Consider the following 13,089-nt stretch of genomic DNA (forward strand, 5'->3'; position numbering starts at 1 on the left):
GATTCATGTCTTCTTTTTTTCCCTGTGTAATGCTTTGATGGGAATGGTTCTTTAATAAGGGAAATTGGCTAGAATTCCCCATATTAAACTTAACTGGGATTTAGACTAGGTATCATCCCTTTATTTTTTTATATTTATTTAACCCTTATTTTACCAGGTAAGTTGAACACATTCTCATTTACAGCAACGACCTGGGGAATAGTTACAGTGGAGAGGAGTGGGGGATGAATGAGCCAATTGGAAGCTGGGGATGATTAGGTGGCCATGATGGTATGAGGGCCAGATTGGGAATTTAGCCAGGACATCAGGGTTAACACCCCTACTTTTATGATACGTGCCATGGTATGTTTAGTGACCACAGAGAGTCAGGACACCCGTTTAACTTCACATAGCAAAGACAGATTTCCACTCAATAATTGATGGACGTCAATGGCCAATGGAGGGCCGAAGCACTACAGTCTTCTTTGTGACTCTTTCCATTGGTTACTGGCTGTTAACACGACTTGAGTGTATGATACAACATAAAACAATATAACATTACTGTATTGAAGAAATCAGACATGTAGGGTCACAAATAGTGCAATACACTGAACTGAATGGACTTACCCCATTGAATACCATACAAGATGATCAAAATGTATTTGCTCTGTCTCTTTAATGCCACTTGGTGTCTTATTTCTTTCAACTGTGTATGAATTGCATGCAGGGCACATAAATAAACTGCTATTTTAATCTGCTGTACAGTAGACTATCACTTATAATTTTAATCACTTTTGTAAAAAAAAAAAAAAAAAGAGAAATAAAGCAAAGAATTTGCAGTCTCTGTTCATATTGAATTGAAGTGGTTTGTCAGTTCATTAGTTGTAATAGAGAGACCTTTTTCAGGTTATCATGAAGTTCAACCTCATACTTCTCATAGTTCTCATACTCGTTCAATGAATTTGACGTATATAGGAAGATTGGCTTTAGGCGTAGATATTTTAGATGGTAAGGCTCAGATATATTCACCTTATTACTGTTACAAAAAGCAAGCCAACTTGTAGTCCAATTCGTGGCTCAGCAAACTTCCAGTTGGGGCCAGTAATGGACCATTTAAAAGGCTTCATTTATATAGGCTACTTTATGTGGACACAATCTAGGCCATTACGTAATTCATTGTCGAGCAGCACTGGAAAGATAATGTGTCACTACTATTATTTATGCTCATTTTTCATTACTGTATGCTCATTCTTTCTGCATTATTTGTGTATATGTTTCAGTAATTACAAGTGATGATTGACATCTCAGAGAACAAACGAGCATCAACGTCACGGTAGACAGCCTATCCCTAAACAAATGACCGCATGGGGGAGGCGGGACTTATTCCGATTCTGCCAGCGCGACTCAACAGAAACTAGTTGTATTAGACACACAGCTAGGCCTATTGATACAGTTCATGAATTGTAGGGACGGGGCTTTGTCTAGTTACAATTGCATAAAGTCACTGATAAACACAGTTTATTCTTCAACTAGGATGTTAAGCCTGCAAGTTAATCGTTTTGGATAAAATGGGATTGGAGTTATCTAGATCTCGTCGGAGGTAAGATATTTTTCATTGAAGTGTTGCTTTTTTTGTTGAAGTAATTCGATTAAAGTAGCCAAACTTATAAGAATAACACTTTGGCATAAGTTGGTATTAACCGAATGCTACTTTATAAGTCGGCCTGACCATCTAAATCTGGTGTCGAATGGTAAAAACAACAGCGAGATCTGAAAGGGGTCTTCGATTCTATTGTGCTGCGAGCTCGCTCTCAACAGCGGGCTCTCTAGCCCAAATTACATTAACTTTTCATTAGAAGCAAAACACCGTTCATAAATTATAAACTGGACTGATATTTTGTAGCCAAAATTGATACGATACTGCTTCGTGATTCTACGAATATCATTGCTCGCGCAACTTCAACTTATTTCCTTTGAGTCCAATTTTGATTGTTTGCAAAACTCACTGCATGTTCTGTTGGATTCAAATGTAAGAAGTAAAAACAGTGGTGCCTGGAGAAGTGGGTATACAAACATTGCCAAAATTACACTTAACATTTTTGTGAATAATTCTGAGAAAGTGACATACACACCTAAAATTATAAATCCCATATTGGTCTTTGTCAGGACAAGCTGTTCATGTAAGCTAAAGTCGTCCACATACTTCCCATCTGGAACAGTTCGTGCATATATTAACACATTTGACGTTTTGGTCTTCCGCGAGTTTTCGTCTGTTCGTCGCACATTTCTTTTCTTGAGGGAAGCCGAAGTCGGTAGGCGAAGATAACGCCCCTTCATTAATGATTGGTCAACAGTAGGGATTCTCAATGAATTGTTTGTAATTCAAGGACTAATGGTTTTATGCAAAAAAAATGTAATTGAAAAATACTGCACCAAACATCTTAGTTGTAAAATTGCTCAACTACGATCTCCTTGACAAAAGTTAAAATTAATGACAGATTTCTTCAGTTATTTTAGATTCATTCAGACTATTTTGAGGAAGTGTATCTGGCTACGGCGTTTCAAGATACGGCTTTTTTCTTGTTTTTCAAGCGAAGGTCTTATAAGGGAGTATGCAAGCACCCTCGTTTGGTTCGCCTAGCCGAAGCATGCAGAAGGCGTAAAGGTGTCTGCATGCTTCCCGTCCGAAATAATGACATTTTGTGATGTTTTGGTCTTCAGCAAGGGTTTCTTCGGCTGTTCGTGCGCACACATTTTTTTGAGGCAAGCCGAATTTCTGTAGCCAGTCGACGCCCCTTTTGTCGGTCATTGGTCAACAGTAGGGATCCTCAAATTAGTTTTTTTTTTTGTCATTCAACGGTAGACGACTTGTTATCATGCATATTTTTTAACTTGAGAAATACTGCACCAAAAAACGTTGTATTTCAAATTGCGAGATTAAGATATCCTCAGTTAAAGTCTAAATTAATGACAGATTTCTTGAGTTATCTAAGATTCATTCTGACGATTTGAGGAATTGTATGGCTACTCAAGATGGACAAACAGTACATTTGCTGCTTTATGCTTGTTTTAAGCGAAGGTATTTTAAGGGAATATGCGAGCACACTCGTTTTGCAAGGTGCCAGCTGAACTGAAGCATGCGAAAGCCTTGATAGTTAGCCCTTGATCATGATTCCGTTCCTTTACATTTCACATAAGTCATTGGATGAAGGCGTCATCTGTACGGGGGAGTTTTGTTATGAGCCCCGACACTCGTTCTGAACTTTAAAAAAATAAATTATTTATTTTATATAGCCCTTCGTACATCAGCTAATATCTCGAAGTGCTGTACAGAAACCCAGCCTAAAACCCCAAACAGCAAGCAATGCAGGTGTAGAAGCACGGTGGCTAGGAAAACGGTGTAACAGTTTAACTTTAGTCTGTCCCCTCGCCCCGACCCGGGCGCGAACCAGGGACCCTCTGCACACATCAACAACAGTCACCCACGAAGCATCGTTACCCATCGCTCCACAAAAGCCGCGGCCCTTGCAGAGCAAGGGGAACCACTACTTCAAGGTCTCAGAGCAAGTGACGTCACCGATTGAAAGGCTATTAGCGCGCACCACCGCTAACTAGCTAGCCATTTCACATCGGTTACACATGGAATAAAAAAACATGCAGTCAATAATACAATAAAAAGGTCTATATACAGGTTGTGCAAATGAGGTAGGATAAGGGGGGGTGAGGCAATAAATAGGCCATAGTGGCAAAATAATTACAATATAGCAATTAAACACTGGAGTGATAGATGTGCAGAAGATGAGTGTACAAGTAGAGATACTGGGGTGCAAAGGAGCAAAATAACAGTATGGGGGATGAGGTAGTTGGATGGGCTATTTACAGATGGGCTATGTACAGGTGCAGTGATCAGTGAGCTGCTCTGACAGCTGGTGCTTAAAGTTAGTGAGGGAGATATGAGTCTCCAGCTTCAGTGATTTATAAAAAAAAAAAATGCAGTTCGTTCCAGTCATTGGCAGCAGAGAACTGTAAGGAAAGGCAGCCAAAGTAAGAATTGTCTTTGGGGGTGACCAGTGAGATATACCTGCTGGAGCGCGTGCTTCGGGTGGGTGCTGCTTAACATGCATTGCTTGTGGTACAGTTTTGGAAGTATAACGACCTTATCTTTCATATCAACGAGAAACGTTCAATTGATACACACCTTTTTATAGGGTTAGTGTTCCCACAAGGCCATATCGCCGTGTTTACAGAAGAAATACGTAAGACAGAGGGACCGCTGTGCTATTTAGTTATCTAGCATGCTCCGAACACCTGTGTGTGTAATGGAAGAAGGCTGCTTGAAACGTCACATTGGCTACAACTGTGATAAAGCTGGTTAAAACAGTGTGTTTTGCGTTTGTGAAATAATTTTGTTGGGATATGAAAGTAAAGGGGTTTATGTTTCTAGGACCGTATTGCATTTAGATGGTACATTTGGCTGTTTTGGCAGCCAGAGCCAGTCTACCTCTGAAAATAACATGAGGTCCTTTGACCTTTAGGAGTAACGGTAACGTTAGGCTTCTTAAGAGTACATCTTGGGCCTGCTAATAGTAGACCTACTATTGAAACACATAAATAAGTCTGTCAACTGAGTCAGAAATTCACAGGTTTCAGATTTGCGCCATGTTTTTCTCTCTCAAGCTTTCGCTCTCACACTTAAAAAGAAAAAAGAAGATCTAATGTTGTTTTTCTAAGTCCACAAAATGCGTAAACCACATCAGAAAACAACTTTTGAGATCTGGGAAAAATCGAAGACATTTTCTATTTTTGAATGCAGTTACCCTTTATTTCAAGGGCTCTGGTACCTAACACTGTGTGTGGTTAGTGGTGTTTCTGGGGCACATGAGATGGAGTTTGCAAAACAAATGGCGACTGGATTGATAATAATAATCATGATATTATTTTGCAAGGTAGGCATAGACTACATTGTTGCTAGGTAATGTTTAATTGAGAAGGTTTTTGGGAAAGCCTTTCCATCTACCTGAAGACGTTTAAGGCCTATCATTAGCATTGCTATATTTTTCCTGTTCTTTAATTGTTTGAAACCTGGACATTTTTATTTCATATTATGAGGCATTTCTTACCTTGCTTCAAAGTAGCCTATAGCCAAAATTGATTTTATGAAGCTTTCCTCATATGCGTTTTCCTGTTCAATTGGTTTTCTTTCCACTTTCTTTCATTCTCTAGCAGCCAAAGGCATCTCTCCTAGTCATATTAGCAACCCATGATGGTTGTTTCATCTTTAGATCCCTTTCTACATTTCAAATTGATATTTCTGTCTCTGATGGTATGCATCCTGCGCATTAAGAAGTGAATATACACAATGACCACTGAAAAATAAATGGTTATACGCCGTATACTTGCGTAGCCAATTTGAGAAGGCATAGTGGTGCATACTTGCGTATACCCTCCACTACATCACTATGCCTTCTCAAATTGGCTAAGTTTGCTCTACACACCATTTTGTATAGTTTCTAATGAAACTGTCCTAAGTGTGTAGGCTGTTGCTAAAAATTGTGTTTTGATATTGTAATAATGATAACATAGTGATATTGTCATCGCTATGCTATCAAAATAAGTCTCATACACACAAGCGTACATGAGGACAATTTGTCAACTGTTCTAGCTGGTACCTGTGTAAGAGTTTGGGTTATATTGAAGCCATGTCTGTTTCTTCTACCTCGTGTGGCAGTGCTAACCTTGACAGTCCAGCTGTTGTCTTCATCAGCCTACAATGCGGTACTTTTGATTTCGGACTTTTGGAGGAACACCTGCTAAGTACATCTGCGTGTCGCTCGCTGATGTGTTGCGTGTTTGAGATGTCAAACGCAATGACTCGTGAAGTGGTGTATCGGCCATGAGAAAATGAATCGGACAGAAATGCTCAACTTTGAAAAAGGGGTGTAGTTTTCTCCAGGATAGACCTTCGTAGTTCAAGAGGCAGTCAAGAATAGAGTAGCCTAGATTATCATTCAAACCGAGTTCACAATGCAAAATAATCTCCTTATGCTTGGTCAAGTCAAGATCCCTTTTTGTTTCGGGGACTTACTATTTCGGAAAACCTATGAGGATCCCTACAAAAAAAATGGCTATGGGAACAAGGGAAGTGCTGTGGTCCTTTGGCTCCCAAAATCCTTCCACTCATGAACATGCCTAAAATGCTCATAACTGGCAACCAATACTAGCCTGCATACCCTCCTCATATGGCTAAAATCAATAGCATTTGTATTGCCAAGCGCCTGAGAAGACAAGCTTAAGGGTGATTTGCTTGGCCAGATTAGCTCCTTTTATCTGAATTTGCAAAAGTGCCTGTCAGCACTCAAGCCCGCTCAATGGGGCTCCCAAGTTTCTTTACTGGAGGCAGCTAATTAAAAAGCATAGCTTTTGTTTCCACTCAGTTTTCTAATCCTGTTCCTGGAATGCTGGACAGCTGAGACGAGCCAAGCCCGTTTATAGATGCAGTCCACACTCCAGAGCAGTGTATTCAGTGTATTTTATGTATGCATCAAGGTACCCTTAAGCAGGCTAGGCAAAGTCGTTCCCTCTGCAAGGTGTTCACTGTAGATGAAAGTAATCCACAAATCCCTATCTGCATTCCCCTTTTCCTCCTCCCCACTCTTGATGTTTGAAAACACATAGTACTTCTTACTGTAGGGCATTGGAGTGTAATGTTAGCTGGATCTGTTGTTTGCGAGTCGAGTTTCTCTACTTATCTCCATATTCCCCACCTCTTTGTACCCCTGCTTCGTTGGTTCCCCCGGGGAGGTTAAATAATTGGAGTGTGATCTCATCGCCAGTATCCTACATGGCAGGGAAGATCATGTGCACAGTTTGCATGATTATAGATAATTGAGTGAGAGAGAATCAATCCGGATGTGTTTCGTGTTCCTCCAAACAAGGTCAAGAGAGGAAGGACTAAGTGCCATACTCCTGTAGACTAAACAAGTTATCCTATTGTCCTTCACTTGGCCTTTTGCTTACCCTGCCGAGTAGTGTACCGCACATATTTCAATTCCTAACCAGGTGTCTGCAACTTTGTGCCGCACACCTTTCTTTCTCTATACACAAACCCTGTCTGGTGCAGAACAGGAAAATGGCCACTGGCGATAGGAGAGTCTGCACATCGAATCATCCACATGTGTAACCTGAGCGCAGGCCAGCTTGTAGACCTATTTCAATGTGCATGACTAGAAAGGCTGCATGATAGTGTTACAGACAAGGGGTTTTAGAAGTGGGTAAACACATTTTAAAACGGCCTTTATCAGCTCTGTCATGACCCGGTATCAGGTAACAAGGGAATGCATGGACGCAGACTGGGATTAGCGAGCCGGGGCCATCTGTGCGAAAGACAGCGGTAGCCAGGCTTTTTCTTGGTGTCCCTGCATGGAGTCCGGAAGTGTCTGCCGGAACCCCCGTTGACGTCCTTATGCATCTGGGCCACCCTGGGGTCTTTTAATGATTTGATTTCACCATGGAGCTGGAGGGAGGAGCTACCTCCACAATCGCCTCCCTTCATTCCCAATTCTCCATACCACAGGAGAAAGGAGACTGTGGCCAGGCAGGCGCCACATCTCCGTAAACTCCACAGAGAGTTAAGTTGCAGGTCGATGAAGAAACATCTCCTTCCCCATGATAGCAGCAGAGAGCCCTAAAGAGCTCGGGGAAAGGCATCTCACTTCTGCTCTACTGATCGCGGTGACATTCAAACATGAATCACCTGGTCTTAGCACCCTGCGTTGCCAGCCCAGCTAGTCAGTCACAGGGGCCATAGCCCTTGCAGGGTGAAAAATGGGATTAACAGGTTTACCAGTGCAGACGGCTTTATTTGCTCATCTTGTTTGTGTGTTTAATCTATTATTAGCTGTAATTACTATACGGCGACTGTGGGCCTGCGTGGTGTCTGGGCTGGCTCCATAAACTGGTCAGGTGACTTAGGTCACAGACCACGGTCAAGGTTTAAGTTCAATTAAGTGGATTGGCTTAATTTAAGTGAAGGAGTTAAACCAATCAAATATTTAAATACTGAAGCAACCTTCTGATGAACTTTCTACTTTCAGCGTTTCGAAGAGTGCTAAATAATTTCTGGTGTGTAATATGTCTGCTTTTCTTCATAGCTATGGCTCTGTGGGGTCCTTGGAGAAATAACAATGACTGAATCAACACTACTGCTATTCTAATATACTCCTGTAAGGAAGGATAACATTTAGCCCACTCTTGTGTTGTAACCCCATTTCCAGTCTCTGTAACAGTTTGGAGCCTCTACGCTATCATCTGAAATTCTCTCTAGCCAGCACCACAGACTCCCAAGGGAGTGGATCAGGCTGCTGGCAAGGCCTTTCCCAAACATGCAGCCATCTGCCTCGACACCTGACACCATAGCCCACACTGCAATCCAATTCGACTTCTCCTCAGAGACACGTTTGTTTCTATTAAAGACTGTTTAAAAACTGACGACCAAGCATTATCACCACCAATAGAATAGATAGGCCATCTCCATTCATAAGTCATCCACACGTTCCTTCCCTTTCTGGGTGAAAATAGTCTGTTGACAACATGTTTAATATTTGAAAATGGCTGTGGATTGCTATGAATGTGGACCACTCAAGTGTGCCTGAATGCTTGTGTGCTTTGGCTCGGGAAGCTTTTAATCAACCTTCAACTGCAGTACCTACTGGATGCGTTGCAAATTAAATGTGACAAATGGATGCTGTGTGCTTTTTTTTTTTTTTTTTTGCTGACAACTATAATTGAGGACTGGGCCTTTTGTAAATTTATTTGTTTCATTGGTTTGTGCAAAGGGTATTTTTGACTGATGTGCTGAGAGTTTATTACCGTAACGTTTTAATTTGGCTGAATGTATGGTCATTGAAATCTTTGAGTTAGTAGTAATAATAGGCCAGGGCCTAGCACAGTTGCTAAGTACACCCTTTGTTTCCAGAGTGCTCAGTATAGGTAATTTTTTAAGATCTTAAGACATTTTGAACTTTACATCAGACTACTAACAAAGACAAGTGCAACGTTGCTCACAGCGAACTGTGTTTAAAGTAGACAGCCACCTTTAATTTCCCCACGGTTGAAAGTGTTTTCAGGATGTCAGCAAACGCCTCCGGGTGAAAATGTGAAGAATTTCACCTCTTAATAAACCTCTAATTGACAGGCACTTCCTCGGTTGGTGTCCACTGGGGAACCACAAAAGAACGAATCAAGCTTGATAGGTCTATGAGAAGAAAGAGCAGACTTATGCTATTGTAGAAACACCTGCCAAAAGGTTGGTGAAGCAACACCAGTTGTTGTCGTGCACGTGTATGCTATAGAAAAGCAATCAAAAGACAGACTGTGGGTTTATTTGGTGTTATGGTTCTCGGAGGCCTTTGTAACTATTGAGTAGCGAGGAGCTACATAGCAGTAGATTGGGTGTCTACAGAGACGAGCATCTGGGGCTTGTCTTTACTGGTTAAATCAAAAAAGGTTTGCATATTTGGTCACCTTCTCGTTTTAAGTTATCTATTGGATCTTGACAGCTGTGCTGACACGTTTCTTATGTCTTTCTCTTTAACACTTTAGTAATGGATTTGAGGATTGGGCAAGGCTTTTTTTCGGATGACAGTTTCAGTGACAATGGTTCTGCAATTATTAGTGAATGACAAGCGACTTTGTTGTTGTATTAATGCATACGTTAGCCCTTGGGGTACACTTCTCTCCATTTCTATGCGTCATATTTGTTTGCTCGATTTACTAATCGTAGTTTATTACATTTAGTCCCTCAGAGCTATCAACTCCAAATGAGAATCCCACAGTTTGTGTTATTTCAGCAACGACATGGGAACCATTTCGTATTTCCATTTCTCATTGCCAGAGGAGACAATAACTTTCGAGCCATTTGTCTAAGAATTAATGAGGATGTCGACTAAATGTCCTCGCGATGACAATAGGGTACAAACTATGTTGTTTGTGGCCTACAATTCCCTCCATATTACGCTGATGTGATTTCCCATGACATTTCAATTTTTCTTTGTGGGTTTGTTTGTGTGGGTGGATGATGAGCCGTATATCCTAAATTAATTTATGTAATCCTCCTTAACCTTTCTCTTGTGCTGTAAAGGGAGATTTGTTTGCTCTGACTGCTTTAATATGAAAGTATTGTTATTCTTTGTAATTTACAGTGGATGGTGATAAATAATAGTACAACAATATCCTTTTTCTGGAATACACTATCATTAGAATGATTTTTGGGATAATGACAGAATGACATTGGGTGGGTGATGGCATTGTTAGACCCATTTGTAGACCGCAACCAATTTCATGGGGTGGCAGATGGACTCATGATTTTGGGGGTCAAGGTGCAAGTGCCCTCAATGTGGCTGACCCACGTCTGTCAATTATAGTTTTAAATTCAATCAATGATTTGCCGAGTTATTTAAAGGTTAAAATAAAACGAATAACAAATCAGAAGGCTGCGATAAAGCCTTTTCTGTTTGTTTAGCTCCCAGAGCGGTGTATTCACCTAATCCCTATAGGTTGCTGACGTCGAACTATGATAGGTCACTCACATAACCCTTGTATAACCCCGGGAATCCTCCAATTCTCTGAGGACTTGCATGTCAAAAGTAAAAGTCCTGTAAATGACCAATCACTGCTCTGAAGTTCTTCCCTTAGTGTCGCTAAGTTGAAGGGGCTGATTTACTAAGTCTTTATAAGGGCTTACAGCTGTCTTCCAAATTCAATATTTGTAAAAGATTAAGAGGGAATAAAAAATGTATTATAAATAAGTGTCATTTGGCTTCATAACCTTTCATGACTGAAACATTTTAAAGGGCTAAAATAAAGGATACCATGCAAAAATAGTCACATTTTTCAATCTTTCAGATAAAAAACGAAGCCCACCTTACCAGTTATTTTCATATAAAGTCAGAAAAGCAAAGTTTGCCATGTCATTGACTCAGAAGTCAAGCTTGTGATAACCTCTCTGGCCATGCTACGGTTAACTGCAGCTCCTCTGAGGCGAGACAACCTGGGGGAATGTGTTGTTCTGGCTGGGGCCAGAAGGGGCTTACTGGCCCCAGCCTCGAACGGGAGATAAAAAGAAGATTACCGGCCTTCCCTCCCTGCATTCCTTACCCTCATTGAGGCGAAAGTGCCATCTCAATAGGAAGCCCTTTGGAAGCCCTCCGGGATCTGCTTTGACATTCCTGGATCACTTGACTCTTCTATCTCCACTGATATCGTTTATGAATTGGGATGGGAAGTCATCTCCTCAAGTGCTGGCGAGCAGAGCTGGCTGAGGGAAATGATGGGTGTTCTGATATTGGCAGGAAGTTGTTTGTCGCTGGTAGTTTTTAAAGGACGAGTACTAGCAATCACACATTCAGTCTTTGTGAACATTTTTGGCAGACAATTCGAAAGGTAGAAAAAGATGACACCATATTGGTAGTTCAGCTATTATAGGAACCAAGAAGGACTAAGTTGGTTGGAGGATAGTGCTTGGAACACCAAGGGTGTGGGTTTGATTCCATTTTAGGCAACATGTACTGGAGGCCTAAGTGGCTTTGGATGCTAAACAACCATATTTCCCTAATGCTTTTGATTACTGTCACAATGGTGGCTTGCATGTTAGAGGAATGATCTGAATCCGACAATTTCGTCTCATTCAAGCTATCAGACTAGTGCATGACTACCAACTAGGGCCGGGTAATGTATAGAGTTATACATCGCCACTCACAACAAAGACGAACGGCAACTTCTTCCTTTTCCGACAACAAGCAGTTTCAACTCGCTATTTGCATTTGAGGTTTGGTCCAACAGAGTCGGTCATATGGACACCAAGACGCTTAGACACCATTTTACTGTAATAGATGAGAACTTAACCTTTCTGATGATACCCCTTTCACGTGTCAACTATCAACATGTAGAACGGAGCAGACCCTACTAGAACGAGAGTATCAATGAACACGATTGTGGAAAATGTATGCTAAGTTTCTGTCGTGCGTGGCATTGCGGTTCCACGTGGCGCTAGCATCATTTTAGCCACACACTTATGTGCTAGCTGTCTAGTCTGTTTTTTAAATGATAAATTAGCATAAAAATGCACATTTATGTAAGGAATTGGCAACTCGTTCTGAGAAATAAGGATCGTCTTGTCCTGGTAGGCCACCTGATTTCAATATCTTAAAGTGAACATTTGTTCACTTTTATGTTGTTCAAACAGTTGTAAATGGACTGGAGGGTCTATTCATAACAGTTCAAATGTTCTACCTTGTTAGCAAGCAAATAGAACCACGTTGTCTAGACTTATATAAAGATGAGCTGTCTACTCACAAGCATGTGGCCTTGTGCTTGAGGGCTTGTGTATGAGACCTGTGTTCTACAATGCCTGCTACAACAAGTCGGTCATTATTAGTGGATGTGCATGGTTCTGGTTAAATTTGTAACCAAAAATCACAGTTCTCGTAGACATACTTGAAAGCCAGATCAGTGATTGTTGCAAAAAAAGCAGATTAATAATGAAACTATTTGTGGGTGTTATGATCGTGGAATGCTTATATTTACCCTAGGTATAATATTGCATGCCTTGAATTCATTAGATTATTCCTGACTGTTTGAAATGCAGTGCATTGACCTTTAATTGTCCAACAGCTTATTTAGAGAAAACGTTACAGAAATTGAGATGTATATCATGAGTTGCCTATAAGTTTGGGGAAAATCGAAATATGATTTTTAGGGCGTATCACCAGCCCTACTACCAACCAGCTAGAGTCATGAGACCTCATGACCGATGTTTCGTTATGTAGTCGTTTACCAACAGTGTGAACTACTCCTAGTGGCTTTGGATTGGTATCGAGTACTATTTTTGTTGTCATGCTTTTTTAATTACAGTTTCCCTATAGGTTTTAAAATCTTCTGTTTTGTTTACACCATCTGTGTATTTTGGTTATTTTTCTGATCCACATGTCTTTCAAATCTTCAAACGTTTATCCCTGCCACCACACTAAACTGTTTACTCACAGTTTACTGCTCCCAAAAGGGATTTTGTAAGAAGCTTTGGGGATACAATAACACATTTTTTTTTGGTACCGA

General features: G+C 40.8%; 1 protein-coding gene across 3 annotated transcripts in view; it reads left to right on the top strand.

The window, feature by feature from the left end:
• Nucleotides 1-1,409: 1,409 nt before the first annotated feature.
• The window catches only part of LOC120065226 (signal-induced proliferation-associated 1-like protein 2), a 102,962-nt gene continuing 91,282 nt past the window's right edge, over nucleotides 1,410-13,089 (top strand). For all 3 annotated transcript variants that reach the window (XM_039016035.1, XM_039016044.1, XM_039016052.1), the window contains exon 1: nucleotides 1,410-1,579. The gene's annotated coding sequence lies outside the window, so the exon portion shown is untranslated. The remainder of the gene's footprint in view (nucleotides 1,580-13,089) is intronic.

Source organism: Salvelinus namaycush, chromosome 2, assembly GCF_016432855.1.
Source record: "Salvelinus namaycush isolate Seneca chromosome 2, SaNama_1.0, whole genome shotgun sequence".
NCBI lineage: Eukaryota > Metazoa > Chordata > Actinopteri > Salmoniformes > Salmonidae > Salvelinus > Salvelinus namaycush.